The following is a 23,920-nucleotide window of genomic DNA, read 5'->3' on the forward strand; positions in this document are numbered from 1 at the left end:
GCTTATTCTCACAATGACATCAAAAAAATATTAACTTGTTTTTTAAGATGATTTCTTAAGGTGACAGTACCCATTTAGGTGACATAGCCCCTTTAAGTAAAAGTATTTAGTTACTTTACACCACTGACTACAACCAACCAAAGCAGGCAGCCACAATGTTACTGTAACAAACACCACACAAGATAAGACAAACAGGAAACTATAGCACATTGCTTAACAACCGTGGCGTATCGGGCGACAAGCAGGGAAGCGTGTTGACACGATTTCTTCTACTGAAAATACGTCCTGCTTGATGGCTGACGCGGCGACACGTTTGATGAAGTATGATTTACCACCAAACAAGATACAACAAACTGGAAACTAGTATACACTTAACTGTGGCGTATCGGGGGTATGAGTATACGAAAAAGTGTCGAAGCGATTTACATTTACAGTTGGGTGTAACATGCCACGTTTGATGGCTTATGTGGCCCACTTGACAAAGTATGAATTAGCCTTAACTGCCTTGTGCACTTCTTCTCCACTCTCTTTGTGCTGCCAACGCGAAATGACATGATCCAACGCACAGGGACGACGCAAACGAGTCAGACGAGAGATGGGATGTGTGGTAGGAAGTGCTGTCACCTTGCGTTTAGGTCTCGGCGGAGTGGCACTGCGTTTGGTTGTGTCAGCACTCCTATAGCGTGCACGGTGCACACATCCGGGCAGGCGGGCGCGCATGCACACACACACACACACACACACACACACACACACACACACACACACACACACACACACACACACACACACACACACACACACACACACACACACACACACACACACACACACACACACACACACACACACACACACACACACACACACACACACACACACAGACAGACACAGAGAGAGAGCCTGGATGGACTAAGAAGTAAGATGAGTGGGGTGAGGTTGCTGCAAAAGCAATTTCCTCATGAGAGAAGGGCCTCATAATTCTTGTGAGACAAAGCATCTGGGATGATAGGGGACGGAGACTGGGGGGGGGGAAACCTGTACGGAATTCAGCAGTGCCCCCATTCGCTGCATTTGCGTTTCCGTAACCTTATGGCAAGTTTCTATAATGTATCTCCCTTGTTTCTGAGGGACTTCACATTAATCAAAGTTGCCAAGTATCAAGGCTTTCCTGTTAGCAAGCAGTCTTTGCATCAAACTTACAGATACGACGTAATGTGCTGTAGCACTGACAGTAGCCAAATAGGTCTGTCGGTATTCAATCATACCTTCCACAATCCTTCCCTGATCGCTAATCAAATATGAACACATGTTCATAAGCTATTTAAATGCGAGAAGCTAGTTTATTTTTAACCTCGTCCAGGCTTAAGGCTTCAGCACAAGCAAGCAAGTGCTTCCTTTGTGTTTTATTACTGGCAAGTCATCAAGGAGAACAACGACGCATTAATCCTGGAATGCACGACAGTTTTGCACTGCAATCTCCCCAACAAAGCAACGTACTCTTTAACCCTAATAAATAGGGCCCTACCGTACATCACAGACAAACAGGGGCTCTACAACTGGTTCTCAATGTGGGCTTCCAGGTGGGTATTGATAGGGGTGATTGATAATTAGGAACCAAATTGACCCTCACGTGTCTGTAATTCCAAGTGTGTACAAAATGGAACCAAATGGACCATTTGTACACTCTGAGTGCAATTGAAACAGAGGATTTTTTTTAGACTGGGGTCCCAGACTGACAAGTCGTATCAAATGAGGGTCCGTGGCATCCGTGGCGTATCAAACTGGGCATCCTTGAAATTAAAAAGGTTGAGAATCACTGCCTTACTGCCATTATGTCCAAATGTAGGAGTGATCTAGACTTGCCGACTCCAAGAAGTTGACATGCAGAAGCAAAACCGAGCCGTGTCTTCTGAAGCAGTGACAATCTCTCTCTGTCTCCCTTTCTCTCGCTCTCTGTCTCTGATGTTGGAATCATTCTTATCACCACTAAATACCATTCCTTCCCCTCGCTGTGCTGCTCCTCTTTGCACCTTATCAGCATCATACCTTGATATCCAGCGATTAGGCAGAAATAGCAGTAGTTATCATAGCACGATACACTGCCTGACAGAGTAGATGCAATTGAATGAAGTGGATTAGCGTGTATTCAGTGTCATGCAAATACTGTTAATTATAGGCTAGTCGTGTAAAGTAATTAATTGCATGTACACAAGAGCTGTACTTTCACTTTACTTGAGCATGTCCATTATTATTACAAAACATACATTAACCAATTAAGCCCTATATTGCACACAATGTCTGTCTATTTGAAAATAGTCGATCAGCTCACAAGACGTCTCATCACGACATGTTATGACCCAAAAGGTTAATTTACGGTTACGGTTATATTTGTACACTCTGTTAATACAAACCCATTAATTAATGGGTAATTTGGTCGACACCCTGAGTAAAATGAACACTCAGGATTTTGTTCTGCAGTGCGCAAGGCGACAGACATTACCAGCGATGAAAGTATGTTGGCCGAGGAAAAATAAAATGTCTATTGTTTATCAACCTTTAATATTTTGTCAGCATTTTTCCTCTGAAAAGGAGAAAGGGAGGGATAGATACAGTATATGGAGAATATTAGAAATAGAGAGATGACAGAGAGAGAGAGAGAGAGAGAGAAGGGGGAAGGCAGGGTAAGTAGGCCACGGTGCTCCCAACTCATCCTCCAGAGCTGGCACAATCATGTGAAAGTCACCCTATGCTGGGAATAAACCTGATTCTTTTTTATTCTTTCTTTCTTTCTGACAGGGCCACAGTGAGGGAACATCATGTTTTACCTTCACGTACGGCTGCTGCCACACTCCCTGACTCTATGCACCAAGTCTGACTCCAAATTACATCTTAATCCTTTACTCAACAAAACAAAATCTTCAGGATCGCGGCCAGAGAACGAGACTAAGCGAGCCAAAAAAGGCAAGCGAGAGAAAGACAATGAGAAATCGACTTTTGTCATACAACTTGGGCTTTCTTGTCAAGATGAACACATAATGGAAACTGTCCGGCAGCGAATTCTACTGTTATATCACACCTTAGCACATGCAAATAGGGCAGGGGTCTTCAACAGGGGGTCCGGGACCCCTAGGGGGTCCTCGGAGTTACTACAGGGGGTCCTCCAAATCTCTGTGTGATAGAAACTTTGTTCTCATTTTTTATATGAACCACTTGAATCCTAGCGTCCATATTCTGAGAATTTAAGCCAAAAATAGCAGATCTACAAGCTCACTGCGAGGCGTTGTGAGCTTGTAGGTCGGCTATTTTTGGCAAAGAGATTTGGTGTAGAGGGGGAAAAGAATGTCAAGTTTATTAAGTATTGACTGTTCAAGTGGTTAACAGTTTCTGAAAACACACATTGTGAAAATACACTGGTGATTGTGCTGTCAAACAATGAAACTATATGGAAACTATGAAAAGGTTGTGGGGTCCCTGCTTCATCTCTCTTTCAACTAAGGGGTCCTTGGCCTGAAAACGTTGAAGACCCCTGAAATAGGGGAAGGAAGTGAATGTGTTTGTTGGAAGTGGAAACAAAATATACCGTACTTCTTGCAAGGATTTGGCTCCTTTTTTATAATTTGGTCACCCCATCTTCATTTTTCATGTTGCAGGTCAATTACGATGCTCGGACAGAAAACATATCACTGTATATATAGCACGCTGTATCTGTTTCACAGGCTCAGTGCAGATACCTGTGTTGTTTGCAACTCCAAGGCTATGGACTCTGCGACCTCGCAAACACCCACATCTGTGTGTCAAAGAATTGATTGGCAGCCCTTGTTCAAAGGGCACCTGGGCTTGTGTGTTCAAATGTCTGAAACAAGAAAACTGCACGCGGTATCTTTGCATGTCCTGAGCAAAAATGCAGCTTTTGAATCTGTAAAACATAGGAGCCTGCGTTATAGGGGTTATAAATAATTGAGGAGGGGCCTGCCTGACCGAGGAGATTTCAAACGTCTAGCAAAAAACAAAATATATATATATAATAATAAGAAGAATGTGGGTAATGAACTCCTAAACATGCAAGGCTGTGGAGAACGAGGAGGCAGGGGTGTCACACCAAATTCTGGGCCCTGGGTACAAGGATTCACTGTGGGCCCCCCATAAATGTTCTTCATAGGGGGGAGGGGGTTTAACCCATTTAGACTGGGAACGCATTATCAAGCAATATTGTGCTTTAACTATTGAAAAATAGCAAATCTACAAGCTCACAGCGCGGCACTCTGCGAGCTTGTAGATCTGCTATTTTTGAAAAATCTTGAAAATCTGTGCAAGTTTTCATGTTTCAAATCCTTCTATTGGATATCTATGTTTCTATGTCAGTGCAGTGGTGCTCAAACCTTTTCATGTGAAGGACCCCCAAAATGACATGTATTTGACCACGGACCCCCATATCAAAATATTTAGTTCCAGGGGACCCCCCCAGAATCAAAATTTGAGTTACAAAAGTTCGCTTAAAAAATACATATATTCAAAGATTTGCACACATTTTCACGACTTTTCAAAAATAGCAGATCTACAAGCTCGCAGCTGTGAGCTTGTATATCTGCTATTTCTCAATAGCTAAATAATTAAGGCCCCCCTCCACCTTGGGCCCTAGTAACTCAGTCCCACTCCCCCCCCCCCCCCCCCCCCCACCTTGTGACGCCCCTGGTGGAGGGTAAATGCACCATGGGACAAGCTGATTGGAGCCTCGGTGCTCCTAAACTGTCAGATCAAAACGCCCTCTTTGGGCATCAAAGACACCTGCAGCAGCAGTGTCTCTGGTGATAAACACGCGTCTATCCCTGCTTCTTCCCTCCTCTGTTTTAATTACAAATATTTCTAAGCAGCTTAACTGTAAGAACAGGGAAAGGGTGTGGGGGTGTGGAGAGATGGGGGTATCTGCGCGGGCTGTTGGGCTCGATAAGATTATTTACCGTTTTATTTTATTTATTTATTTTCTATTTATTTGTTTATTTCATTTTAATTATTCATACCCCCGCGCGCACTATCGCCAAACCCCACTTACTCCCTCTCTATACATTTAATGAGGGGAGAAAAAACATGATAAATAAATAAGTCCATGGGATAATCATTCTCACTGGAGCGCTACGGCGTAAACTTCTCTCTCCCTGGAAATCAGAACCTTGTCTTTCGGGTCCGAGGATGAATAATCGTATAATGGATCCTAACCTCCTTCTGGGGAACTTGCTGTAAAGTGCTCCACAACGCGCCCCTTGCCGTCTACTTCAGGGGTCTTCAACAGGGGGTCCGGGACCCCTAGGGGGTCCTCAGAGTTACTAGAGGGGTGCCGCCAAATCTTTGTGTGATATAGGATAATTATTTTTAAATTAACAACTTGAACCCTCACATCCCAATTCTGAGGAGAACATTAGCCAAAAATAGCAGATCTACAAGCTCTCAAGAGCTTGTAGATTGGCTATTTTTGGCATATAAGTTTGGTGTAGTGTAGAGGTAATAAAAAGAGCAAGGGTGCCCGCTGGCCTACTGGTCCGGGCACATACCACTTAGGCATTAACCACATAGGCATGAATGCCTGGCGGTGTCGCCGGTTCGATTCCCGATCCAGACGACCTAGGCCACATGTCACTCCCCGTCTCTCCCCGCATTTCCTGTCAGTCTACTGTCCTATCAAGGCATAAAAGCCCAAAAAACTAATCTTAAAAAAAAGAGCAGGCCAAGTACAGAGTGAAAGACGATTTAAGTGGTTAAAAGTCTGAAAGAAAAACACATCAACACAAATCTAACAGACTGATGACAGTGCTGTCAAACAAGTTTATGAATCTATCTATGAAATTGATGAAAATCTGTATCACACATTTATACAATTATGTAGAGGGGGTCCCTGATTCATCTCTCTCTCTCAGCTAAGGGGTCCTTGGCCTGAAAACGTTGAAACCCCTGGTCTACTTTCACAGATGTTACGTAAACACATTTACACCACCATACTGTAGTTTTGCTGGAATTGATTCAGAAGGCGATTTGCTTGAGCGACTTGGACTCTGACAAGTTCGCCAAAGCATTGGGAAAAACAAAAGAGCCTTAAAGCCTCTCCTCCACTCAGCTTTGTTTGAGACGTGTAAGAGAACTGCAAGTCACCTTGTATGAGTGGAATGACAATGACAGACACAGCGAGGAGAGAGAGAGAGAGAGAGAGAGAGAGAGAGAGAGAGAGAGAGAGAGAGGAGGGGGGAGACAGAGAGAGAGAGAGAGAGAGAGAGAGAGAGAGAGAGAGAGGAGGGGGAGACAGAGAGAGAGAGAGGCGGAGAAGCAGAGAGAAAGAGAATAATGATGGATTAGAAGAAAGAACAGGAAACAGCACAAGTGCTTTCGGCTGTCAGAACCATTTCATTTCACAAAGCATTTAGAAAAAACAAAGTACACTGCACTCACATGTTCTCCAGCAAGAGGGGCTAAACGCGTCGGTCAGGTGTGTCGTGTGTGTGAGTGTGTGTGCGCGTGTGTGTACAGTAGGTGTGCGTGCGTGCATGCTGAGGATTTTTCTTGAAGCAGGATGAGGGTGAGTATTACAGGACAGAATTATAGTATTACAAGACAGAGTCCTGCACAGGTCCAATTTTGACAACCCGTGCCCGCCCGGCTGACAATAATCAGAGCTGCAGACCGACCCGCTACCCGCGATTATATAAAAATCTAAACCAGACCCGCCCCAGCGGTCAAAAAACAGAACCGTTGCCCACCCGTCTACCCGCGAAAGATTACATGCAGTAAAGTAAATAGCCTACAGACGTGCATGCATGCTTCCAAATGGCACAGACTCGATCTGCTATGAGAACATAGGCTAACGCAGTTATATACACGCGGCGTGATTATTACATTGACTGTATATTAGCCAACATAAATGCCATGTCGGCTGCCACTATTAGTTATTTTAGATAGCTTTTTAAACCAGCCTTGCTATGAAAACATAGGACACACTCAGCAGTGAAGAACATCCGTGTTACTTTGTTTATATGCGTGCTGTGGTTGTGTGTTGTGTGTCCGTGGGTACCCGGCCCGTTGCAGGACTCTGTTACAGGATACTGTACACAGCGAACAGGTGGCTAGCAGGTGGAGAGATTATTGCGACCGAAGGTCGCATTTACCCTGAAAAACCTTGTCGCTTGAGTGACCTTCCTTCCTTCCTTCTGTAACCTTCCTTCTGTAACCTTCCTTCTGTAACCTTCCTTCTGTACAGGAAGTGATGTCAGTGTGATGTCAGCGAGTTGTGACATCACTTCCTGTACGGGGCGGCTACACAAGACTAAGAAAGACAAAAAAAAAAGAGAGAAGGATACACAAGACTAAGAAAGACAAAAAAGAGAAGAATAAAAAAGAAAAAAAGGAGGAGGAGGATAAAGATACCAAAAGGAGAGAGAAGAAAGGGTGGATGAGGTACAATGTGCAGTCGGCAGTCTCAGAAAAGAAAATGTAACAAGGAGGTGGCAACGGGGCGGCCAGATAAAGTTATTAGGCCTGGATCCGACGCACAGGATTCCAGAAGTGTAGCGCTTATTCGCTCTTGTATCAAACCGGTACTCGAAACGTTCTTAGAATTTAACATATTTTCTAAAGTAAATATGGAACGTTTCGTTGTCAAGCTCAACGTTGGGCATTTGGACCTATACATGGAGAAATGGAGCAAACCTGTTTGGCCTAAACATGGAGATGTGGAGAACACTATATATGGAGATAGTCCCATCATGTCATATGGAACTACCGTCATAGACAGTAGCCATTGTTAGGCCGGTGTCAATGGCTGTCAGTCTGACTGTCTGTACAGGAAGTGATGTCACATGACATACTTTTTATGCCCATATATGAGTCATTCTGTACCACATCTCCATGTTTAGGCCCTATCGCCCACACCCTACGTGTCTCCTAGGGTTGATACCCTCACAAAAACATGAACAAACTCCCCCCAGAATGACAACAACTAGAATTGTCAGAGAAACGCTGTGGTTGGTCAGATGGTCAAGAATTGGCGTAAAGGGCGAGGTCACCCTCACCCTGAGATTGCATATCACCCTCAGGTGTCTTACTAGTATTACATACACAACTGTGATCCAAATCTAAAATGAGTGTGGTTACCACTGACGATACTGTGCGGCAGAATGCATCCAAACACGAAGGCAATGGAAGATATCAGTATCACAGAGTACAAGTCGTCCACAGACGCTGTAGGTAGGGCAAAGCGATTTCTCCACTCCAGACAGCTTATGCCCTTGATCAAAATAACGTTATACCGGGTGCTCTGATTGAGATAAATTATGTTCCCAATCCATGTGAATGTCATATGTGCTCACAAATTCTAAATGGATTCTTTGAATTTCAAGCAGTCTTGCAGAGGATATGGTTAAAATATATTTATGGAGTCTAGATTCTCAACCTGTGGGTCGGGACTCCCTTGGGGGGGTCCCAGATGAATTGCTTAATGTGGAAGATTGTTTTCTCACTTTAACAGTACACAAACCAACAGCATAAGTGTATACAGGGTATCTGCACATTTTTAAAGTGACAATTTGAAGACTGCTTTTTTTAACCATTTCTGCAACAAATGTAAACAACAAACTATTCAACAACAATTCAAACATTGGCCAAATTGTGAAATATTACTTGATGAAATAGCTGATCTACATGCTCACAATGCCTTACAGCTTGTAGATTGGCTATTTTCACAATATTTATCTGTGGAACCGAGTCAAATCAATAAATGTAAAGCCTCAACTGCTACAATTCCAAGTGCTTCTGGGTGGGGGGGTGGCCTGAAAAGGTTCAGAGTCACTGGTCTAGAGCATACATGGGCAACTGGCGGCCCAGGGGCCACATGCGGCCGCCACCTACACTTAATGCGGCCCTCAGGTTAATATCGGAATACTGATATATTATTGATTTCAGCTGTTACAATTCTAAACATGCAAACATGATCCGCTTTAATTACTTCAGTCTATCTTAGTAGCTTAATGACTAACTAGTATAGTAGTACTTTTTTTTCATATCTAACGTATTTGTATTTAAGTTCATAAAGTTAACATGAGTATAACTAAATGCATTTGAAATTAAATATAATTTGTACATGTCAGGATTGCAATTCAAAAATAACAAAAAATATATTCAGGATTCCAATTCAAAAGAAGCAAAAAATAGCAGATCTACAAGCTCAAAACGCGCCGCACTGCGACACGTTTTGAGCTTGTAGATCTGCTATTCTTGCTACTTTTGTATGAGATACTAGAATGACAAAGTAGGATGTAGCAATATGCATTGTGGCCCTCTGGAGTGAAGGTGGACATATAGTTGCCCACCCCTGGTCTAGAGCATACTCTAACAGATGTAAAATAGTAAAAGCTATATAAGGACGCTGGCCGGTTTTGCCCCCCGTGGGTCTTCCTCAGGGCTTGGAAGGAATAGTCAATAGGTTCAGTCCTTATATAGGCTACTGGTACACACACAGGAGGCCCATCTAATGAACATCAGCATATCACAGCAAAAATATATGTGACCTATTTTGAATAGAGCTGAGTCGTCTTACTCACCCAGGATTTCTTTTTAATTGTTGTTTGTTTGGGTCGCCTTCAGTGGTGGAAAAAGTACTAAAATTATTTTACTCAAGTGAAAGTATCAATACTGCAGTAATAGACATACTTTGTTACAAGTAAAAGTCCGGGATTCAAAATGTACTTGAGTAAAAGTATGAACGTGTTGGCATCAAAATGTATTTAAAGTACCAAAAGTAAAAGGACAAAATGTTTGAAAATAGCAGATCTAGAAGCTCACAAGCTTGTAGATCGGCTATTTTCACAATAGAAATAGTGGATTAATGTATGTTTTACAATATCATAATTTATATCTGCAAAGTAACTAGTAACTAAAGTTTTCAAATAATTGTAGTGGAGTAAAAGGGTTAGATATTTGCCTCTGAGATGTAGTGGAGTAGAAGTAAAAGTACTGAAAACTGTAAATACTCAAGTAAAGTACAAATACCTCAAAACTGTACTTAAGTACAGTACTTAGTTACTTTACACCACTGGTCGCCTTCAGCTGAGAGATTCTCCCCCAAACATCAGTGTACGTGAAGGTTGACAGACATCTCTGACACTACTGTATGTGATCCAGGCATGTAGTTTTCATTTTTCATTTTAAGAAACAAACAATAGACTTGCATTGCATGGCTATAGGACGAGGAGTGGGTTGGTTTGGAATGTTCACTATCAGAGGGCTCAGAAGGCCTTTGCCTTTAAACTGAGGATTTGTATCATTTTGAATTAGCGATAAATAGAGAAAAAAAAACGTTCAGGCAACTTTGCTAGGGACGGCCTATGTTGACACTAAACGTAGGCCTCCTGGCCACTATGTGTGTGCATAAACACCTATGAGATTCACCAATGTCGTTCACTTCAAATGATATTAGCTGAACAACACAATATGGACAAAGAAGTCACACAATGGCCAGAGAAACACCAATACCTGCACTGCTATCAAGCTTATAGGCAAAAAGGTGTCTTAGGTTAAAATAAGTGTTACATGCATTTTCAGGTCGGGATACCAATTTTATCCAATCAGGATTGAAAACACAAATAAATTAAAAGACAAAATTGGAACTGGAACAAGCTCATAAATGGGAGTACTCTCTCCTGACTGGCTGATATTGTGTCACCTACCTCAAAATGTATTTTCTGTTATTAAAGGGATGGAAAGACAGGGAGACCTCTGTTACTGAACAAACACTCTATGATTACTACCACAATATAGAGCTATTTAACACTGTTACTGAACAAACACTATATAGCAATGCTTTCTATCAGAAGTGCTTTAACTCAGTAGACAACCATTCTCAACAAGAAAATATGGTTATTCTTGGCTATGGCCTGCAGGAATAACGTTTCCTGGCACAGTTCCACTCGCATGTGTTGATGTCAGCATAGAGAGTACTATTATTGACTTGATCTCCTTAAGCTGAGAAATATGTTTAATGTGGTAGCTGCACTGTCTGTTAACATTGAATACACTTCTGTTTTGCAGGGGGTAAAGAACAGTCATTCTCTTGGCACACACACACCGTTTGCCAGGATTTAGCTGAAATTGACATTTTGACGAGTACATTTTCTGTGGTTTGGGTTTGTGTCACTCTGATTCTGCATTCATGTCTGCCTCTTGACCTTGACAGTAAAATTGCACTGCTAGCCAGGGAACAGCTTGGGCCCAAGCCCCCAGAACGGCTTGTAAATATTGAAGCTGCCGGCCATACTGGCCAAAGCTGGAACTGCAGGTGGGGTGAAATACATGCAGGAGCCACTGAGCACTGAGCACTGAAATGAATAGCTGGGGGGCGGGACCGTCCACTCTCTATATTATATACAGTATAGTAACTCTATGCTTGGGCCCAAGTTTACTTCCTGTCAGATATTGAAGTGACTTTCACAAACAGTGAAACAGAAAATGTTGTACTTGTACTGTACCTTTTCGTACATATTTATTTTATTCTCCCCAAATGTGCAGCTAGGGTCCGAGCTATGAGAATCCCACTCTATGGATCGTGTACAGATTCCTGGTCTCTTTTACCTGTGTGTCCTTGTTGTCGCACCCACTAGTGACCACATACTTGTGTGGAAGTGTTTGTATGTAACACTTTGTTAGTTCTAGCAAGTTGCCAATTTCATTATGTTATCAATTTAATATTTTGACTAATTGCAAACAAATATTTTGACAAGGAATCATTAGTTTGTGGTAGCATATAATTCACCATTCATGAGTGTTACGTTTAGTCTTCGGGGCCTCAGATTTGTTTCCATAAACCATGCTTGAAAGATGATAGTTTAGCAAACGTGTTATTTATTAAATAAAATAAAATAAAAACAAATATTTCCCATGGCTGTACTCTAAATTACACAAGCATGTTTAACTGATGCGGTTGCTTGCTGAACCGAGATCATCCTATACACACTTGGTTCATCTTCAAAATTACAGCAGGTAAGGCAGCAATAGCCAAGTTGGCTTAAAGAAAAACTACTCCTATAGCTATCAAATGGGATTTCTCTTTCAAGGTCTTCGCCTCCTCTGCCAGGCCACCCATCCTGTTGCATTGCTAATGACTCAACACCTCCTGTAATTCTCTTTTAATCAATCTCACCAGAGGGAAGCCCATGGGCAGAGCTGAGCTGTGCCGTCAAATGCTTTCTCCAGGTTTTTCTTCTCCCTCCTAGTTCACAGTGCCCCGAAGGGGAGTGCAGGGGGGGTTTATTTTGTTTTCAAATCAGTAGGGGGCAGTAATTACATTTAGTCTCATTAGCTGTCCCCCTTGACTCTGCATGGTCATCAAGTTAATGTATGTGGCCCTTCCTGTTTTGGCAAAAATGGATTTGCGCTGCATTAGCTGATGAGACAGGTAAATTACATTACGTCCCCCAATGTGATCTTAATGTCAGTCATTCTGGAATGGATAAGCCTGTGGACAGACTTGTTAGTCTGTCCATTCACCACTCCATCTGCTACAAGTCGATCTGAATGACTGCGACGGCATGCAGAAATGAACAGATTAAAATGCTAAATAAACACTATCTAAGATAATGATTGTCAGTCATTCTTTGGTAAGTTTAATAAGCAATCTCAACAAGTTACTTTTATTAACAAAGAGAATGGCTGAGACATAATTGCAACCGAAGGTCGCAGTATACCATGAGAAATGTCACAGCTTGTCAGTCCGTCAGTCCGTCAGTACACATTTTTACAGTCTATGGTTCTGTGGGTTTGTGCATGGTTGGTTTGTCGCTCTGACATCATGATCTGGCTTGATGTCCCTTTTATGCCCATATATTGTATGCCCATAAATAGTCGACAATGTGATGTCAGAACATGCCCATATATGGGCATTCCCAGATCACACTTGCAAATTAATTACAGGGCGCTAATGATTTTCCGTTTCTCACCGCACGTGTGCTCACACACACACACACACACACACACACACACACACACACACACACACACACACACACACACACACACACACACACACAGCGAGCGCACCTGTTCGATGTTTTCATAATAACACCAGCTATGCTGCTGTGTGGTTTTATATTGAAGTGAGATGCGTGGTTTTATATTGCTATGAAACAGCATCTATATTATTATGATGAAACAGACTATTATTTAACAGCAATATTACTACCAATAAGACACCTGAATTTACCCTTGGAATAAAGGTCTATAGCCTATTCATGATACAGTATATCCATCTATCCATACAGACAGACAGACAGACAGACGTTCTGTCTGTGATCACAGCTGTCTGTGCTCTCAACACGGATCTTCTCAGGGTGCGCTTGCAATCTCTTTCATAATGTATGATGTCCCGTTTGCGACAGAGCCAAATATCAATTGCTAGATATAGAAATGCTCGGGAAGAAATCGCCGAGTGCTATAATCGTGGCCAGATCTTCTCGCAGTGCTCTTCACACACAACAAGCAAAACTTTGAGAGCGTAAAATGAAACCAACTCTCCATCATTTCGCTGGGGACCACCTGGAACCCGGTCAAGGACCACTGGTGGTCCCCGGACCACTGGTTGAAAACCCCTGCCATAAAGCAATTTATAACCACAAGATGTTGATGCTATTTTTCAAACGTGTAATCATATATTAAAGCTTAATGAGAACCATTGTTCTAGGGTCTAGATAGCAATGCACCAACACTGACCACAACCCATTTTAGCCACTCATGCCCTATACCAATTAGTTCCCCAATTAGTTTTCCCCAAGGGCCGAATTATGTCTAGGGTACCAAGCCGAGGGCAACAGCATTGTGGGGGGGCGACGGCGGCGTTCCTGCTACTCCAGCGACAGTTCAGATATACTAGTGTTGTTGCTGCCCTTGTACCACCATTATTATAATTATTATGAGAAATGCACTTCTTAAAGTTGAAACAAAATAAGTTAAAAACCAATGAACCAGTCTGCTTGAAAAGTATGCATATGTATAACAGCAGCTAGTTGACAGTGCAGAGACATAATTGCCTTCATTTGATTCATTAATGAGGGGCTGTCAACTACTTCCTGGCATCAGCTACAGACACACACACCTATCCTCTGCAGTGCTCTGTGTCTGTCTCATTTCTCTCCAAAAGCCCTGGAATATGATAGAAAATGATTAAGGATAATGATTAAGGATGGTAAGCTTACGTTTCATATCGCACTCACCATACCTGTAACTTTAACGACTCCCCCAAAATATTTTTTTTGGGGAAAAAAATATATAATGTTTTTGACTGGTTTTGGTGGGGGCTGGACAAACACATTTAACGGAAAATGAAAACAAAAACTGAAAATGGGACATGCACCCTGTGGGTGTCCACAATGTTTGTGCACCGCATGAAAAGTCAAAGCAAACTACAGAAACTAAACAACAGAGTATGTTCACGCCAAGACTAGACGTAGATGGGGAGCCTTCACATAATGACGCTTGTGCTTCTGCACAGTGACATGGCTCCATGTAGCACACCGATGACAGTATGAAATTCAACAGAAACACAATCACCCTGCTGACTCAAACGTCATGTTGTCTGTTGTCTGTTGTGAGCCACGTTGAGATAATTAAGCGCTCATGCCGAAAGGCGACTGTCTACTTCACAGCCACTACTCACGTATTTTACTTAAGTAAAAGTATCAATACTGCAAAATAGAAATACTCTCCTACAAGTAAATGTCCGGAATTCAAAATGTACTTGAGTAAAAGTACGAAAGTATTGGCATAAAAATGTACTTAAAGTACCAACAGTAAAAGTACAAAATGTTTGAAAATAGCAGATCTACAAGCTCACACGTGTCGTATAAAATAGGGCTAAAGTGATTTAATGTATGTTTTATCTGCAAATAACTAGTAACTAAAGTTTCCAAATAAATGTAGTGGAGTAAAAGTAGACAATTGCCTCTGAGATGTAGTGGAGTAGAAGTAAAAGTATTGAAAATTGGAAATACTCCAGTAAAGTAAAAGTACCTCAAAACAGTATTTACAGTACTTTAAATGTAAATGTAAAAGTAAATGTACTTAGTTACATTACACCACTGCACTATTGCGACTTCTTAAGTTGCCCACTCTCCCACTTATTGAGGTCACATATGGAGCCATTTAATGAAAGGCACAGATAAAGACAGCAGGTACGGGTGTTCTTAGAAGCTCAGCAAAGGAAAAAAGAAAACTCATTATCTCTTGTTTGTTTTGTCTTAATAATTCATTGTCCAATGAATAGCAAAAATATCAGATCAGCTATTTTTGCCATTTTAGAACATTTTGAATCTAACTATCTATGTTTTTCCCAAAATAGGAACACCAAGGTGAAAGTGATTAATGTAATTAAAGAGGTGGTGCCATAGTTTTGTACTTTTTCTGTTTTGTATGTGTCTATGGAGTTAACATTACTCTAATAGACCCGCAGCTTTGGTTATAATATGCGAATGTCTTCCCTTTGTATTTTTGGTTACTTCCTGAAAGCTGAAAGCCCAGTTGAAAAACACTGATTTATTGACATCATAATATCATCCCCTCCCCTTTTTACCATACAGCAACACTGTGGGTGTGGCTAAATTCTGCCGGGTCACCACCCACCTGACAACCAGGCATACTTAAAGGGGAAGACCACCCATTTTCAATAATGAAATATGTCATTAATATACCTTAGAGGAGTTGTGTAGAAATTAAAAAAAAGTTCCCCCTCTTCTGTGTTGCCTAGAACTGGAGGATTGATTTTGGGGTTTGTATTGTAAAGTACAATGTGTGATGTCATCAAGTTGTAATTTGCAATACAAACCCCAAAATCAATCCTCCAGTTCTAGGCAACACAGAAGAGAGGGAACTTTTTTTTTTTTCCCCACACAACTCCTCTAAGGTATATTAATGACATAGTTCAACATTGAAAATGGGTGGTCTTCCCATTTAATGAACTGGTGGGTGTAGCCACATAAAAACATAATCTGAACACTTTCTGTACACTTTTTTGAACAGAATCTTCCTCTAAGTATAATCATAATAACTAGACGGTTTTGTTGTAGGGGGAAAAGATTCACGGCACAATGTCTTTAAGAGATATTCACATATCCCCATTGAGATCCATCTATCTTGCTTTGCACACATGTATTGTTCTGGAGTGGTGTCTATGGATCGCAACAAGGTTTGCACAATCCCCAGTGAGGGACTGGCCATCTGGCAAGGTGGGCAAATGCCAGAAAGGACCTCTGACCGGGAGCCGCTTCCGCTCAGAATGGATTATTACTAGGGGCGGACAAGGGCCAGAAATTAGCCTGGGAGTTTAAATTACAGCGGCCTCCATATTTGTCCAAATTAGCATCAAAATAATAAATAACTACAAAGCTGCGCTCAGTGGAGAACATATCTCATGACCCCACTCCAAACGGACCCAAACCATTAGTTTTATAGTGGCCTGTCTTGACCTGCCTGCCTGTAGGAGAGTAGGGCCAAAAGTGTGACGTGACGTGACTGACGGACAGACAGCCGGTGGAGCTTTTTATAGCTATCTGAGGGTCGCAATCATGGGTTGGTTTTGGCTGCTGAAGGGTGTGTGTGTGTGTGGGTGTGTGTGTGTGTGTGTGTGTGTGTGTGTGTGTGTGTGTGTGTGTGTGTGTGTGTGTGTGTGCGCACTTGCGCTTGCGCGTGCGCATGTGCATGTGCATGCATGTGTGGATTGTGGATTTGTTGTAAATGCCAGGGCCATGTTTCAATCCCAGTCATCACTGACAGTTACTAAGTGTATCTTCTTTACCATTCAACAATGTAGGAAGAATGTGTGTGAATAGAAGATCTACAAAAAAAATGCTTCTGGCCTCCCACCAAGCTTCACTCCCTCGAACAACAACTCTGTGCACATGTCGACATGCGAGACACTGAGTCACCGAGCGATCCACCAAACGTACAACATTTGGATACGAGATGCAGTGGAGTAGAAGTAAAAGTATTGGAAATTGTAAATACTCAAGTAAAGTACAAAGTTCCTTTTTTTGATTGCACAACTGCAAAGACGAAGCGGACACGGGGAGCTAGGAGGCCAAACATCCGCTTTGCTCCCGGCTCATTTTCAACGCTTAGTTTGCACAATGTATGACGGAAGCATTTGAAAATTGTGTGAGTCAACAGTCTGACTCGAGAGACTGAAAACATCATGTTTTTTAGATAAATAAATAATTGTTGTAATTTTTTTTTTGCCTTGTTCTTCAGTTCAGTTCAGTTTATTTTCAGTACAACAAAAATACATGTCTGTGTAATGTACAACAGTGCAATTTAGAACAAGGTACAATCTCAAAAGGTCCACGGTACAAGTTGTCACGTCCATTTGGTGTCTGATTGCCTTGTTCTAGATTATGTGTGAAGGCATCAACAACAAACCTTGATAACCACCTGTAACCAAAGAATTTAAAAGCCAAGAATATGAGCTATACCTCATAAAAACAAACCCATAAGACAAATATGGGTAAATTCTCCTTCTACAACACTGCCACCCAAGTGTGGAATTCCTTGACTACTTCCCTTAAAACATGTAGCTCGCTGGCTTCCTTCAAGACTGCCCTGAAAACTCACCTTTCAGGAGGCCAGAGGCGGAGGTAGTTATCACTTCTCCCTTAGACAGGCGAGAAGTGGGATGCTCCTTTTAGGCAGGGTATTTAACTGTACTTGTACTGTACTACATTATTTTAATCTATTGACAATACTCGTTTTGTTCTCCACTTTTGTCTAATAAAATACTCAATCAATACTCAATACCTTGGGCAGCAAAAAGGGGAGAAGACCTCAAGCTCTGGTTGCAACATCCACTTATACAAAACTGTAGAACCACAACACAAATGCACCACTCGGCAGATGAAAGCCTTAATGCACAGCCACCTTTTTGACTTTCCAAAAAAATCCTTGAAGCGTTGTTCCACAAGTTACTGCAGCTTTGAAGGGATAAAAAGAGAACGGGTGTAAGATGTATATTGAAAAAGCTCCTGCACTGTGCTGTCGAGTTCATTTTGTTCTGGTTAGTTTCTTTCAAGGATTCTTGTTCAAGGATGCAGTACAGCACCTTCAGTGGCAACAACATAAAATAAAATCTCTACAGTTCATTCATCCTCATTTGTGTATAAATGTGACCAATCGACCCTTGGGGTGCATTTGCGCTCTCTCAGAGTTTAAGTGTATTGTTAAAAAGTTAAAGCTTTATATTCCAATAGTAATCATTGTGTTTGTTCTCTCCAGCTCTTTAACGTGAAATACATTTTCATATGGGTTACAAATGTAATCCAATCAGGAGAGTGAACCCCGCAATTGATCAGCTGGCGTTCGAGCTCAACTTTTGCCTGCTCGTATATTTGTTTGTTCACTTCCAATTGCATCTTGTTCATCCTGCATCCTGGATGAGTTCTCTCTCCTGATGGGATGAAATTGGTATTCCAACCTGAAAATGTATTTTCTGTAAAGAGCTGGAGAGACAGGAAGACCCGTCATTTACTGAAAATGATTATATATCGTTGTTGTTGGGTGAAAAACTGTTCGTTTTGTATTCATCATTTTAAAAATGATTTAACATAGTGAAATCTACAAGCACACAACGCCTCGCGGTGCGAGGCGTTGTGTGCTTGTAGATCTGTTATTTTCACTAGTCTCGTGCGACAGTCTTTATGATGAAGCAGGGCTTTACTTTACGAAAAACATACAAATGTGAAACTTGGAGATACAAAGTTTCTGCTCGACAGTGACGATATATAGCTATGGTTGCTATCTGCATATAGAGCCAGTTAACACATATTTGAAACGATAATGATATCAACTAAAGCGCCTTTAAATGAACACTTCTTACAACACAGAAGAGAGAGACTTTAGGTCTGTAATGTGGGTTCAGTGTCTGCGGTATCACTGCTCCAATTACACGGGTGTGTTGTTCACTTCCACCCATCCCTTTGTTTTCCCCTTTTCTTCTTTATTTGCCCTTATGCTCTCTCCACTACCGCTGGCTCTTTCATCTCTACTCTCCTGAACACCATGCCTCTTCCATCTCACCTACCATGGCCTTTTCCCCCCATTCACGAGGGGATTGTACTTCAAATAACAACCATAATTATCCGCCAGGAAATAGAACTTGGCTCTGCCAACTGCCAAGGCGTTGCCAGGCTCTCTCTGCTGTAAGCGGGCGCCCGTTGGGCTTTGAAGATGATCACTCTGGCAACAAGAAGATTCAACTGCATTTATCTCTGATTTATAAAAATGTGGCTACGAGTCTAATCAGGAGGACACTCTTCCTTCCCCACTCTATTCAGCTTCTTAAATTTGTTCCATTCTTCTTTCCATTCATACTAATTTCAGCTATTCTCATCCAGCTGAAAGTCATCTTTTTCAGTTGAAGTCATTTCTCTTTTACAGCTATTGTGCCAACTGTGCGTGTTTCCAAGGTTTTCTCCCGCAGTGCAAATTTAGCATAGAAGGAGGTATTAGTGTTTCCAAAACATAGGGTTGCGACCTCCTTTCCTTCCTCTTTATTACACGTATTTCCCCCTACGTGTATTTCTGGATATGCTTTCATTTCTCCCTTGTCTTCCCACTCGTTTTTAGATAGGAAAATCATCTGCCTGTCATGCCTGCTGTAAAAAAACTCCTGCTATCGGTTTTACCTTCTTTATTTTTTAAAGAATACGCGAGAATGTATGAGATCTTTTCAGTGAATTGTTCAGAGATACAGACAGATAGACAGACACGCAGACAGAAACACACACACACACACACACACACACACACACACACACACACACACGCACACATGTGCACACACACTCGCTCATTAAGTTGCCAGGTTGTCTGTTCCCAGATGACTTCAGGGATATGTGTCCCACAAACTAATTGAATGTTGAAAGCGTTTCTCTGTCATTGTGAGTTGATCACGTTGGCCAGTAGCAGTCATTGTCCTTGTGAAGGTAACCTTCGCTTCTAGCTCTGCATGCCCTCCCGGATAATTATAATCAAATGATTAGTAATTACAACTATTAATTTGCCTCATTCTTTCATTTAAAAAGACCCTTGTTATCAAGTGTTCAGGTCAAGAGTGTCCGTGTGCAGGTTGCAGTGCATTTTGATTAGGAGAATGACTAAGGGATATATCTTTTTTTTTAAACATATTTCAGTTTTATTTTGATTAGACAGTTAGTTGGGGAAAGTTAGCCTAATCTTTGACCAATCTGTGAAATAAAGCTTACCAATAGCTTTCTTCACAAATGTGTTCATAAAAGTGTCTACTGTCTACTATCACCTCTGAATTTGTTCCAACCCAACTCCCTTGGCATTTGTTTTGCACGCGATATTTTGTTGTCACGGTTCGATACTTTTTCGATACAAAAAATAAACAGAAATGTCCTTGATTTATAAATGTATTTTTATAACTATGTATTATTTTGTTTTAACTTTGAACAATACGGTACCCAACCTCTAGGGTAGTGGTTCTCTAAGTGGGCTATGTGCTTGAGGGGGTTCCAGGGGAATGTGGATGTGCAGTGGTATTGTATTGTATTGTTCGGTACAGGGTCATTCGGTTCGGTACAAACTCGTATTGACGGTTCAATACAAATACATGTATTGTTGCACCCTTAGTAGGTATATTTTTAAACTCTTAATCCCTATGTATAATGTGTCTGTGCTCTATCCATTATACAATAGCCGATATACAACACGCTGTGCGCATTGTGAGGTTGTAGATCTGCAATTGTTTTGCCATTTTGTAATTGCGATAAAAATATAGTCTGCATGGTTGAATGTGTTAAACATGTAGGCTACATTTTTGTATTAAATCGTGACATCAAAAACAATTATCAAACATATTCCCAGCAGGAAAGGCAAGTTTTAATTCAGTCTGACCAGAAGCACGGATAAAACATATCCCCACTGGCACTGGCGATTGAAACGACTGACCAAAGCAGAGCATATCAAAAGCAAAGACATCCCCTCTCATCCCCCCAGCAAACCCTGCAAACACTGCTAACTTTTAACACTCAAATACCTGGAACGTGCCCGAGTCGCGTTCGATTTTAACCACTTTAACCACTATATTATGCCTTAACCATTGAAAAATAGCAGATATACAAGCTCTTTTTTAAAACGTGAAAATGTGTGCAAGTCTTTGAATATCTTTGACCCGATCCTTGATCCGACTTCTAAATCCTTCCTCTAAATCAGTGGTTCTCAAACCGTTCCTTGTCAAGGACCCCCAAAATTGCAGGTATTTGGCCACGGACTCCCATCTCAAAATATGTTGTTTCAGGGACCCCCAGAAGCAAATATTTGAGTTACAAATGTTCGCTTTTAAATACCTGTAGATATATTCAAACACTTGCAAAAAAATCTTGATTTTTCAAAAATAGCAGAGCTACAAGCTCGCAGCGCAGCACTTGGTGCCGCGCTGTGAGCTTGTATATCTGCTATTTTTCATAGTTAAAGCATTCAATAATTCTAGGTCTAAATGGGTTAACTTGTGTCTTCTCAGCACATAAAGTCCAATGCCGATAGATGCTGGTGAGAGTGATTTTTTTTCTTCTCCTTTTCACTTATTAAAGATTGAAAGCAATGTCAGTATTGCGTGGTGATGAACAAATCGTGCAGTCCGTGCACAAAATCAGATAGGTGCATCAGAGGAAGCCTATCTCCAAAACATGATCACCCGTCTTACATTTTTAGAGTGAATAATGTGCAGATACTGGAGGCTGATACAAGGGTGTCGCACCAAATTCTGGGCCCTGGGTACAAGGATTCACTATGTTCTTCATAGGAGGAGGGGGTTTATCCCATTTAGACTGGGAACGCATTATTATTACGCATTATTTTGTGCTTTAACTATTGAAAAATAGCAGATCTACAAGCTCAAAGCGTGGCACCACGTGTGCCATGCTGCGAGCTTGTAGATCTGCTATTTTTTGAACATTTCAAATCCTTCTAGGGTTTTTTTTAAAAACCTATGTTTCCTATCTCAAAATATTTAGTTCCAGGGACAAAATTACCCCAGAAGCAAAATTTGAGTTACAAAATTACGTTTGCTTAGATTTGCACACATTCTCACCGCTTTTCAAAAATAGCAGATCTACAAGCTTGTATTAGCTGCTATTTTTCAATAGCTAAAGTATAAAATAGTTAAGGCCCCTCCTCCACCTCGGGCCCTAGTAACTCAGTCCCACTCCCCCCCCCCACCCCCGTGTGACGCCCCTGGGCTGATATATGCAAGAATAGCTCTCGGTGAGGAAGAGCTTCTTCCTCCCCTAGAATTACCATTCAATGCCAGCAGTGACATTTGTTTCTCAGCCACCGGTTTGGAAGGCACAATTACAGAGACAGCCAGTCTATTGAGACGGGACAAGAGAACCTTTAGAATGTTCAGACTTTACCTTTTGATAAATTCATCAAAGCCGAAGCCGAGGCTGATTTCAAAAGAGCACATATCCATAAATCTGAGAGGGTTCTTAATATCTCGTCATCACTCTTCCCGTATCTGCATATCATTGCATTTTAACCGAGGTGTCTTTCCGAAACGCTCATCTTCGCCGAGCCGATCTGAATATCTGATTTAATAAGTGAGGAACTAGCACAAGTGGAGGGATTTTATGAGCGCGCCGATGTCTCACTCGTGCTTAGGAAGTGTGATGATATCGACAAAGTCTATAACGCCTAACTTATACACCGTGCCGTGGTATGACGGTGTCGCTTGCTGACAACTAGGGAGGGGACGATAAGCGGTATTATCGTTTATCGTGATAAAAAACACTCACGATAATCATATTGTGGAGATTTAATTTATTGTGATATCGTCCTCCGTCATGCACTGGGATCAATTCAACTTTTATTTGCCGAGCTGCATATCCGGTACCACTTAAACCCTCTATAATTGGTAAAAGGTACTTATAATATACGTACTTGATACAGTATTTTTTACACTCTATCAAATGTCTTTAACCAAAAAAATCGTCGATCTACAAGCTCACAACATGTCGCTTTGCGACGCGTTGTGAGATTGTAGATCTGCTATTTTATGGCAAATGTTGCGCCCCATAGGATAATGGATTTTGATTATCGCAATAATATCGCGATAATATCGCATAATATCGCAAATCGCATATCACAATAATCGTGATATGACATTTTCATATCGTCCCATCCCTACTGACAACTTGCTCCCTGTAGACAGGGTGAAGAAATTGTGGAAGTGCTGATGTGCTTAACTGCTGATTCTAGGGGCCACAGGGAGGTGACAGGATCTTGGCCGGCCCCCACGGCTAGCCTCCTCAAACTGCACTGTGGAAAACAGTGACAGCCTGCATCGTAACACCATCTCCATCATGTTATTGATATTCTGCTCAGCGGAGGCTCAGCCCCAACTTCTGCCATGTCGTCGCTCTCTCTGGGCAGAAACATTGCATGTCCAAAAAAACATCACTTGTCAGGAGATGGGAAAAGATTACCCATGTGTTCCAGTACATGGATCCAATGTACGGTTATTATTAGTGTGGTTGCCCTCTGGGGAGCGTCACAAGGGGGGGGGGGGGGGGGGAGTGGGACTGAGTTATAGGGCCCAAAAAAAGTAGTGAAAATGTGTGCAAATCTTTGAATATATGTATTTTTAAGCAAACATTTGTAACTCAAACATATAATTTGGGGCGTCCTTAACATGAAAAAGTCTGAGCACCACTGACATAGAAACAGGTTTTTCCAAAACCCTTTTGCACAACGTTTTCATGATTTTTCAAAAATAGCAGATCTACAAGCTTGCTATTTTTCAAATTTTTTTTGAAAAGATTTTTTTTTTTGATGATGATGACGTCACAATCGGCAGATGACGTCACAATCGGCAGCAAATCTGGATAGC

This window comes from Nannobrachium achirus, assembly GCF_963921795.1.
Source record: "Nannobrachium achirus genome assembly, chromosome: 11".
In the NCBI taxonomy this organism is placed as follows: Eukaryota; Metazoa; Chordata; class Actinopteri; order Myctophiformes; family Myctophidae; genus Nannobrachium; species Nannobrachium achirus.